General features: G+C 42.0%; 1 long non-coding RNA gene across 8 annotated transcripts; it reads right to left on the bottom strand.

The window, feature by feature from the left end:
• Positions 1-1,025: 1,025 nt before the first annotated feature.
• On the bottom strand, positions 1,026-11,659 carry LOC102385414. 8 transcript variants are annotated; one of them, XR_003092385.1, is made up of 4 exons: positions 11,544-11,659; positions 8,456-8,548; positions 2,641-2,736; positions 1,026-1,152 (listed from the first exon to the last, which is right to left on the bottom strand). It is a non-coding gene; the product is annotated as an uncharacterized LOC102385414 (long non-coding RNA). The 8 variants fall into 8 exon arrangements; XR_325549.3 differs by lacking the exon at positions 1,026-1,152 and adding an exon at positions 1,829-1,972; XR_003092386.1 differs by lacking the exon at positions 2,641-2,736.
• Between the last annotated feature and the right edge of the window lie 136 nt (positions 11,660-11,795).

The following is an 11,795-nucleotide window of genomic DNA, read 5'->3' as shown; positions in this document are numbered from 1 at the left end:
ACTCTCTGGGTGCGACCCTCTAGCCAATTCGCCACCCACTGGACTGTGTAGTCATCCAAGTCACAGCCTCTTAACTTGTGCACCAATATGGGGTGGGATACCGTATCGAAGGCCTTCCTGCAGTCTAAGTATACGACATCCACCCCTCCTCCTGTGTCCAGCCGTTTCGTAACCTGATCATACCATATCGAAATTCTGAAACCTCTGCATCTCACCCCTTCCTGCTGGACCTGTTGCACTTGGTATGTGTAAATTATTTGGGCACATCTCTTGTGGTAACTAGCATGAGAGACCACAATACCCTATGGGAACATGAAGCAGTTGATCGACGGCTCCCAAAAGACATGACAGAGGGCTTTGAGAATCAAAAAATTCATTTTTAGAGTTCAGTCTCCCACCCCCTCCCAAAATGACAAACTTTGTTGCCCCGCCAAATGACAAACCTTATCACAGAAAGGAAACTATTTTCCAGCCAGTTCTGTAAATCATCACACTACCCTCATTTTGCCTCCTCAAACAAGCAACCAGTTTTAACTGCTGTGCGTTGATCTATTGCACATCTAGTCCATTATCTCTTAGCTGCTCATTTATGGATGAAGGTATTTTAAGGCCCCTCTTCCTCCTGCCCAGCCCAACCCCCAACCCTCAAAAAACTAACAGACACGTAATTAACTTTGCTCTTGGTCCAACTGCAAGACTGAGTGTGAGGTTTACAAGGTAAATTCTTTAAAAACATAGGATTTTTATGGAAACTTGGACACAGCCTTTGCTAATGTGAATGGCACTGCTACTCTTTTCAGCAAGAAGTAGCACTGATCTAGTAAGGCTGTGTGAAGGTTTGGGTGCTGATTCAATTCGGAGGAGATTCGGCCCAATTCCTGGAAGTCCTGGAATCCAAAAGATTTCCTTAGGGACTCAGATAGCTACCACAAGACTAGTGCTGTTTTAAGCAGCACCTTAAATGCATTGCTAAAAGGAGGTGGGATGACCCCTGTGCTAACCATTCATTACATGTTGAAGTGCTGAGCTGCAGCTGGGGGACGCAAAGAAAAGGAAAATGGGATCTGCGTGAAGATTGCCCGCAGTGGGTTTTGCAGCAGGGTCTCTGTGCCTCCATTTAGGTTTTTCATTGTCCTTCTTAAGGGTCCAGTTCTACAAAGAGATTTGTCCAGGAAAGCAAAGATTTGAAAATCAACTTCATGGCTTGAAAGCTGCGTGTTTTTTGGAAAGATGCTTGTTTTTTGGAAAAATAACAGTCATTCAACAAAACACACTAAGAGTTTTACACTTTCTGCTGTGAACATAAAGCTTTCCCCAATAAAGCGGTCAATATACTCATAGCCGAATAGTTTGCCTTCTATTGTATCTTAAAATTTTCAAAGCAGCAGATTCTCCACTTCAGAAAAAACAACACTTCACAGTCACTCGTGCACACGTTTATCTTGAATTCAGTCGTGCAGGAACTGAAAGTGTTTGCAAAATTGGACCCAAGGCTCACTAGTGAACTCAGAGGGGAAAAAAATTATTATCCTGGTGTTGGATCTCTCCCTCAAGGCTTGGTGAACCCCAGGAGACCCACATTGCTATGGCAGAGAAGAGGAAGTGTGTGCATCCTATACTAGATCACCAGCCCCAGATCCTGATTACATTCAGCAGACTAAATATTGAGCATATGAATATATATATATATTTTAAATCAAGGTATTCTTTTATTGTTGCAGTCTCTAAGAAACCCAGAGACCCAAGTCTGTCAAGTTAAGGAATTTAAGTCGCTATCCACAGGGCTTGCAGCCTGATCTCATACTATCATCCCTGTGCTCACCATTCATTACATGTTGAAGTGCTGAGCTGCAGCTGGGGGACGCAAAGAACAGGAAAATGAGATCTGCGTGTGTGTGCCCACAGTGGGTTTTGCAGCAGGGTCTCTGTGCCTCCATTTAGGTCTTTCATTGTCCTTCTTAAGGGTCCAGTTCTACAAAGAGATTTGTACAGGAAAGCAAGGATTTGAAAATCAACTTCATGGCTTGAAAGATGCTTGTTTTTTGGAAAAATAACAGTCATTCAACAAAACACACTAAGAGTTTTACACTTTCTGCTGTGAACATAAAGCTTTCCCCAATAAAGCGGTCAATATACTCATAGCCGAATAGTTTGCCTTCTATTGTATCTTAAAATTTTCAAAGCAGCAGATTCTCCACTTCAGAAAAAACAACACTTCACAGTCACTCGTGCACACGTTTATCTTGAATTCAGTCGTGCAGGAACTGAAAGTGTTTGCAAAATTGGACCCAAGTCTCACTAGTGAACTCAGAGGGGAAAAAAAATTATTATCCTGGTGTTGGATCTCTCCCTCAAGGCTTGGTGAACCCCAGGAGACCCACATTGCTATGGCAGAGAAGAGGAAGTGTGTGCATCCTATACTAGATCACCAGCCCCAGATCCTGATTACATTCAGCAGACTAAATATTGAACATATGAATATATATATATTTTAAGTCAAAGTATTATTTTATTGTTGCAGTCTCTAAGAAACCCAGAGACCCAAGTCTGTCAAGTTAAGGAATTTAAGTCGCTATCCACAGGGCTTGCAGCCTGATCTCATGCTATCAGGTACTGAAGCTAAGATTGCAATCTACCCACCTGGTAATATTAAATTGGATAAACTTCCACTGCAGGCAGCTTAATATACAGCTTGAAGGTGACAACAGCTAGTCACAACACATACCAAAAAAACACCTGTAGGGAGAATGTGTTTAAAAGATGAAAATCTCCTTCCCAGCCTTTCCCCTCCCATCTGAGACTGTACAGGCAAATCTGAAGTCCACCACATTTGACTTGGTTATTTTAAATAACATCTTTGGTTGGCTCCCTTTTCCAATCTGACCTGGAAAATAGCAAGCAAGGTTTGACAGCCTGTCTGTACCAGTATAAGAGTACCAAGTGAAATGGTTTCACGGGGGACTCCAGATTGCTATATACCCTGGCTGGCTCTTCCATGAAATGTCCAGGAGAATCACAGTTACCAAATCTCCCAGGGGGCCTTGACAAAACAGCACTGGTTAGGGAATAAAGCTACCACAAAGTGATGTCAAGGCATCCAATCTCTCTGTTGAGGTTAATATGGCCTGAAGAAGGTTACTTTCAACTTACTTGCAAAAAGCAATTTCCCATTTTCTTGCCCCTTTGTTTTCCAACAGGTTTTACTGTTGCAAAAGCATCTCTACATAACACACATCATCAATGATTAATGCATGGTAACCAGGTTTAATGCACAGCAGAAATGATGGATATAGAGTGGTAGCTTGCTTAATATAGTGCCAATACGTCATGTTAAAGGTGGACTGTTGTGTCACATCAAAACAGAGAAAAGAAAGCATTTCTACAGATGTTAATTTACTGGGCTGGTGTTTCTTGGCTTCCCTCATCGTCCATGGGAGATATTTAGAAATAAATTGATCAGGGTTGTGACTGTCCCATTGCCCTACCCCATTTCCAGATAATGCAACCACCGAGGGAATTACAGGCTAATTCCTCTTGATTCATTTGTGATTGTGTCAGCAGCCTGGAGGTCCAGAATGAGCGGAGGAAGAGCCATAGGAAGAATACTTGAGTTGAATTTTATTCTGCTTCAAGAGGCTTTGCAAATAATAAGCAAGAAGGGGAGAGGCAAAGCATCTACCCAGGGAGGCTGCTTCCTGCTTTCCCAAAACTTGAAACCTGCGTGGATTTACCTGTGCACAAAGTGGGGGTAAAATGCTCCCCTTCTGATCAGGTACTATTTACCTCTTAGATGAGATGCAAGGGGCTGTGTCACCCATCACTGACCATGGCATAAATGCCACATGGGCCTGGGACCACAGTGGTTTGATACTGGGGTGTTTCATAAGCATGCCTTTTCAGTGGTGCGCATGGACACAGAAGGTGGCAGATGGCCAGGAATCAAACAGCCTCATTGTGCAATAAAGCAGGGTAAAAATATTGACAGAGGGCACTAAGGAAGAGCCAAGCATGACTATCAGTCCATCACCGAAGGCAGGGTAGCTCTTCTCTAGAAACTTTTGGCACAGTTACCTCCCACGGAGATACAGCCAGGCTCAGGGCAATTCTTTAACAGTGTAGGGCAACACCACCAAAGCTCGGGCATGAAAGGAAGACCCTATGAAATAAAAGTGGGGGGAGGATTCAAGGGGAAAGTGAAGTGCCAGACCCCTAAATTAATATTCTTCCCCTTCTTAGAAGTGCCCAGCACTTTTAGGAACTGATCCTTCAAGGTGCCCCTCTTTCTCACTAAACAGCGCAGGACAGATCCTGCATCCCCGACTCCCATTGGTCCTAGCATGTACTATAAGTAGGCTAACACTTTGCGGGAGTCACTCATCCAAGTGTAAAATCAGTCCCAGCTAGCTAAAAAATCCCATCCAAGGATTTGCTGACATCTAAGATGGAACATGCCTGCCTTCCACAAAATAACTACCAGGCCAGTGGTGAGGGCATTTATCTATGTTGTAAGAGAATTCAACTCAAGTCTCTAGCCTAAATCAGGTGCAGAAGAGCTTGAACCCTGATCTGTTAGCTCTTGGGCTATTCTCCAAACCACCTGACTGTTGTGTCAGGAACATGTTAGTCTTACTCTCTTGTAACATGGACTCACGTAAACATTTTCTGCCACAAATGGTGCGTGTGTTCCTGCAAAAAATTCTGTTTTAATGAACTGGAATTTATTCCTGAAAGCAATCCTTCCCAAATCCCTAACTAGCTCTAATGATCACCCAGCTGAAGTCAGAAATGATTAGTTTGTGGCTTCTTTCAGCCTTCAACTGAGCATGCCTACATCTATTCTTGTTGTTGATGTTTTTTAATCACATCCATATCGGTGATGGGACTAGGGCAAATCTGTGGACAGCAGGAAAACAAATGTAAAGTAAATGTGCACTTCTATAGAAATCTTTTAAAGCCATCATCAAAACGATATGCTGTATTACTTATATCCAAAGTTCCAAATCCATATTTCGTGCAACTTCCAATTACTCTTCTAACACAGTATTTATTAATTTAAAAGCAGGGATATGGTTTTATCATCAATTTTGACTAAAATAGATGGCGAGCAGAGTTGTCATTCCCAATAACAGATTAACTCTTTGCAGGCTTCTCATTCTTTTGAGGCTGTTTAGAGATTTCCTATTAGGCCTGTGCGAATAGGAAACTATTAAATTCGGATTCAGCCAGTTTGGATGCCACAGTTTCAATTCAGATATCTGATTTGTTTTTCCAATTCAATTTGGCCACAACACTTCGGAAGATCCAGACACGATTTGGAGATTCGGCCATAGAGTATAATGGGGAATCAATGAAATGACTATAATTTCATTGTCTTTTAGCCAATTTAGATGAAACCTGCCAAGATGGTAGACTATTCTGGGAGCATGAGGCATGCCAAGCTTCAAGGTGATAGGTGCAGGCATTTATGGGAAACTGCACCTCAGATTCCTGAAAGCAAAACTCATGTCCGTGTGTGTGTTAAGCCACAGTGGGGTGAAAACTGCAGGGATGGTAGCTCTTGCTTAGGCCACAAAGCCTGCCAAGTTTCAAGGAGATCGGTGCAGGGGAAGATAGGCTCTGGGGCCCTGCACCTTTGGCCACAAGCAGGCAAAACTCGTGACATGGGTGCAGTTTGTCTCTCAGTCCTGATTCTCAACAGGAATTTACAAACCACTTTTCACAGACAGACCTATGAACTTCACTTCATCAACCTCCTAGATATAGAAATGCATGGACTGGATTTATGACACACTACAACCTGCCTGACATCCGACTCCCCAGGTACCTTTTACCTGCTACATACCCCTTCGCCTACCCCAGCCTCTCTCTCAACCCTGACACCTCCATTTCCATTCTCACCGACTGGCTTTCTTGCCTGCATTGCATGCCAGCCTCTGGCTTCTTTGCTATTCCTTCTGTCCAGGAAGAGCACACACACACACACGCGCGCACACACACACACACACACACACACCAACTAGATGCTTTCTCAGTCTGATGAAGGGTTTTTAAACCCGAAAGCTTGCAAAGAACAATTTCTCCAACTCTTCAGTTGGTCTAATAAAAGATATCAGATTGACCCTAAGAACCTTCTCTGTGCAACGTCCTTACACTGACACGGCTACAACCAGACCCCTTCACACACACACAAGTGACACAAGTTTTGCTTTCAGCAGTTTGAGGTGCAGATTCACAGAAACCCCTGCACCACTGCCTGAAACCTGGCAGGCCTCATGGCCACACAAGCGGCGATGCATGTGGCAGGACAGGGCGGCCATGTAATGACCCGCTCTCAGAGCTGAAGGTGGCTGTTTAGTTTCTCACGCATGAGCAGGGGAAAAACATCTCCCTGCTGAGCTCCTGTGCCCAGAAGAACTTGGAGGCATAAGGTTTGGGGCTATATGGGGAGGAGGAGGCCCCACATCATCCTCGCACCACCTAAAACTGCACCCTGCGAGGGTAGAGAGGTCTGGGTGGGACCACCGGTGGTGTGGCAGCCCTAGGAAATGCCAGGACCATGAACATCCCTGGTGAAAGGCAGGTAGGAGAAGGAGGCACCTGATATCCTCCAGCCACCGCACAGTCCTGGCTGTGGAAAGCCCAGACCTGTAAGAGCTCAAAGAAGCCTGAGGCTTACTGGTTGCAGTGGAGTTGTGAGGGTGAGGACAGGGGGCTACCAGCCCTGCAGTTTTCACCCTGCTGCGCCTGAACACACACACACAACATCACACATGTCACCAGTTTTTCTTGTCAGCATCTTGAGGTGCAGTTTCCCAGAAACCCCTACACCTATCTCCTAGAAACCTGGAAGGCCTCATGCCCTCAGAAAGGGCTACTATCCCTGCTGTTTTCATCCAAATCTGACAAAAAATGACCAAGTTACAGGTATTTCAGTGATTCCCCGTTATAATCTATGACCAAATCTGTGAATCTGCACTGAATCGTCCAAAACTGATTTGGCCGAATCGATTTGGAACAGTGATCTGAATCTCTGAATCAAATCACTGTTCTCTGAATTGGCCGAATCCAAATCGAATCCTTCCCTGTTTGCACAGGCCTACTCCCCAGTTGTATTTTTCTTTTGGCCTCTGTTTATACCATTAGCTGTTCGCAAGTGTTTACAGGGAACATTATTCGTATCACAGCTTGTGTTAACTTTGCAATGGGGGGGTATTTTTTTCTCCATCATTTCCACAGAGAGGAAATTTGTGATCTAAAAGTAAAGTAGCAGGGTCCTTGGTCGATTCTTCCGCCCTTTATTTACATGCAGGAATACTTCGAACTGCAAATGTTCTTACTCATTGTAATGCGATTCCTCGTTGAGTCAGGAGCTACCAAGCATTGAAGTGGAAGAATAGCAACAGTCTGTTAGGCCCAGGGAAAATTGGTCCAACCAAAATTTTAAAGGTGAGAAACTGCTGAAAGGGATTTGAGTGTTACATTGAATCATACTTATGAATTCAGGATATATTTTGATCATGAGCATCCAGAGCTCAAGGAGAAATCCTCCCTCCTGCTCCCATGTGCGTCTATACATCTAAATAGATAAGCAAGAAATGACCCAACCCTTCACCCTTAATTCCCTGTGAATAAAAAGCAGTGATTCACAGCCTCACAGGATTTAGAAGCATCCTTAACTACTACTGAGCTGATGAAAACAAAGAAAAACATTTAGAAAAGTCAAAATGCCCAAGCTATTTTTTGTCAAAAAATTTAAGGTTTTTTTTAAAAACTTTAAAATATGACAAATTTCATCCAACTCCAACTTGAGCAGCACACATTTCTTTATCAAAACTAACCCAACAGTGCACATGATACCACCTGGAACAGTTTTGAATGACATTTTATGTAACAGTAAGGTGCTCTAGTGACTCGGTTTGGATCCTGTAGACCTCCTGACACAAAAGTTCCTCTGCTAGAATCCAGAGACACAGGAATGCACAGCAGATGCCTTTGTAGCTTCCAACATATGATCCAATGCCTATTGCAAAGGCTCTAGCTAACTGGAATAGGCACTGGTTTGTTCCCCAAATGAATACTGACATCATCTTATTTTTCCACTGCTTTCCAAGTGAGGCTTAAAAAATGAAGCACTGGAAGTGCAGTTCCCCTTGTTTCCCCACGGTAAAAAAACAGGAGGGTTTCACCAGGGTAACCCTCTATAATTACGGCAACACTGGAAGTGTAGTTCCCCTTGTTTCCCCACGGTAAAAAAACAGGAGGGTTTCACCAGGGTAACCCTCTATAATTACTGCATGTAGCAGTGTTGAAATACATGAATTGTGTTGACAGATTGTCACTTAGTTCACTGGTTGATTTTGCATAATTACAATAGTTTCTCACTTGATTGTTTCTCTAATTTGCAGTCTCAATTATATAAATGAGATGGATTAACAGAGGTGCTTGCTTTGCATACCTTGTAGCAGAATATACAAATGGTGCTCTCTCCTTGGGCTGTTTAATCCTTTGGCCATGTTGTGTATTATCCTCTGCAGAGGCATTTCTCTGCCTGGATGAGAAAGAGAAAGCATTGATGAAATGAGAATACCCTTCCCTGAGTGCTTGCTAGCATTTTGCTTAGGCTCAATTTTACAGCTGGCAACTCTTAAAGAAAAGGCTGATTTTTATGTTGTTTTATAATGGTTAGAAAAGGATGCTGAAAGCAAGGACTTCTGTGTTTTCTACTCAGCTCTGTCACCAAAACCATGGGAAAGTATACTTAACTTTTCTGCACCTCAGTTAAATCGTGTGTGAAATAATTCACATTTATAATTATGTAGATGCTTTCACTGAAGGATAAACAAGTGGTTCAAACTTACAAAAAAATAATACTCATGACTAATAATGTACCCAAACAGGGTCCCCAACAGTGTTGCTAGTTGGCTCAAGGCCATCACTGCAAAATACTACATCAAACAAATATTAACACCTGTGTATAATTAAGGGGACACATTTTCGCAGCCTGAAAAGCAGGAGCCACAGGCTACTCAAAGCTTAATTCTCCATGGGCATGCACATAGTATGGGCATTCAAATCACTGACAAATGAGCGTGCAACACGACAACATCAAAACATGGAGCATGATGTACTCCATTTGATCTGAATTTAAAAAATAGACAAAGTACTTGTCGGAGAATCTGGACTCCAGAATCTACCGCTGGATTCCAGGTACATGCCAAGATTAGCCAGACTGGTTAATGCTCTAAAGCAATTAGGTGTCCTCAACCATTTTCATTCTACAAAAAAATCTCAGCACTAAGCACATATATATAATGGCTTTTGTCACCTACCCCATAAATGTCCAATCTCTATGCTTTATATGTAACAGAACATAGATTCTGCCCATTGTAAGAAGTAATGGAAGCATTTCGATTGATACAGTTTTGCAAAACCTCTTCTTCACAAGTGTGTGTGTCTAGACTTGGAGCTAGTTTCCTGCTTTGCCACCAAGCCCTATAGAAAGGGGATCTACAGCTATGCAGAAGGAACACAGTGGGGAACCATGCCCCAGACAGACACCACTACATACTTACCTCCCTAATGATGGAAAGCAGAAGCCTAACACAACTAAATACCTCTCTTGACTCACCTAAGGGATTAGATAGCAATCCGCTACTATCCCATGTTAACTTAATTAAACCTAGGAGCTTGGCAGAACTTCTGCTTCATGGAAATAAACAGTTGCAAAATTATTTTTTTTTCTTTCTTCCTAACTGGAAGAGAAAATTGAAATTCAACATTTTCCAGAAAAAAAATATTGGGGGGATCACAGACAGGAAAGAAAGCAACAATTATTTTGAGATCCCAAAACAGTCATTCTAAATTTTGCCTTATACTTGTTTTAGAAAAAGAAATGCCTTTTGTTTTCAAATACATTTTTCTTTTGGAAAACAAAAATATTACTTATTTAAAATGTTTTGAAAGGGACTTTCAATTTTTCTAAACAAAAAAATGTATCAAAAGCAAGATCCTGCAGCAGAAAATTTAAAACTGATATTAATGGGCATTTTTGACAGAAAAATTTTCTGTCAAAAAAGTTAAATGCTCGATTTAATTTGCAAGATACACATTCGATAGTAGTAATTGTTATGGAAGGACAACAGATTCTGTTAGTACTGGAGGACATTTTATTCTTCACAAGTAAGTCATCTTAAGCAGAAATAAGTTAGGTGCTTATTAGAGAAACACTTCAAAAGAAAAAAAAAAACCTTATGAACTTCTTTAAAAAAGTTTACTCTAAATGATGCAAAAACAAAAATAACTAAAAATCAGCAGTAGAAAACTGCCATATATAAAGCTTTGCTATATGCTTCAACATTTGCAAGTCTTATGGACTGATTTCCTTCTTAGAAGGGAGCCTGATTCTACTTTCACTTAAAAGGGCACAAATCAGGAAAAATTACACTGAAAATGAGCGAGTCATGTTGGCACCAATGAGTGGAAATCAAAAGTGAGGTGTTTTTCAAAGAAACCCAAAACTTTGAGGCTGAGAAAGCTCTTGCTTCACTCCAAACAGAAAATAGGAGAGGGGGAGAAACTGGTTAGAAAACAGAACAAAACTTAAGTGATGTGGTAGGTCTCTCAGGACTGAATCACTGCTTCACGGATGGACTCATCAGAAAAAAAGCCACACAGCCCTCTGTGTTCTGGGTTAGGTTTTATTTCATTAGGCTTACATTACCTGCCCGGGATACCTACCAAGGGGCAACATATCCCACGCATGAGTCTTTTGGATTTGTTCGCAGGGTCACAGGTGCCAGGACGAAAGGCTTTTATTAACAGCACCTGGAATAGCATAGCAACCGGCTGCTCATTAGCAATCAGGCACATCTTCAACCCAAGAGTGTTTTTTATTACTGTAATGTGCTGCTTTACATCTCAAGGCCTCCCTTTAACTGGACATCTGTGAAGATCCAAATCCAGAATTTTTTTCCCCCCCCTGTTTGGTTTTGGTTTTCAAGCTGGCTGGCACTGAAACCACCTCCTGGCTTTGATGTATATTTGTACACAAAGCATATTCAACCCCACCAAAAATGGTAGAGAAGAAACCTGGGCTTGATCCTGACCATGACCTTACATTGAATAAACTAATTAAATGGTAAGAAGTGACCTGTGCTACAGGGCTCATGCTTTTTACTAAGAGAAAGTTCCTTTTCTCTCTGCCAGACAGGTGTAGGTTTTGCATTGGGAGGCCTGAAAATACTGGATCATGGCAACGAACCAGGCCCTAGAGTGGCAGTGGCATAATTCAACTCCTTATTTTGAGCTACACTCAAATAGACCAGTTGAAACTCTGACCCTATGAGCTGAAAATGCATTTAGGATGTTTATCATTATTGCTTTTACTTGCAATACAAGAATACAATTGTCAGAAGTGCCCAAAGTTAGTTAGGAACTCAAACGCCACTTGAAGAAAACAGAACACAACAAACAAAAAAAGTCTCCACCTCCCCAAAAAACCAAACCTAACAATGAAGCATCAAAGTCACTTTAGCATTTCTAACCTTTTCATTTGCAGTTTCACATTAATAATTTTCCTGTTAACAAAATGCTTTTGGCATCCAAGCTGCACATTTCTGAAGAGAGCTCCTGACAAGAAGCTGCATTTTTCAAGCAGAATCTGCACCCTTAACCTTTGGGCCCACAATTACAGCTCATCTATTTATGTTCTAGGCATTCAAGGTTCTTTGGATGGATCTGGTATCTTTTATTAGACCAACTTAAATAGTTGGAAAAAAAAATCCCCCGTGTATTCA

Source organism: Alligator sinensis, unplaced genomic scaffold (genome assembly GCF_000455745.1).
Source record: "Alligator sinensis unplaced genomic scaffold, ASM45574v1 scaffold1818_1, whole genome shotgun sequence".
NCBI lineage: Eukaryota > Metazoa > Chordata > Crocodylia > Alligatoridae > Alligator > Alligator sinensis.
This window is presented reverse-complemented; position numbering and strand designations above follow the sequence as displayed.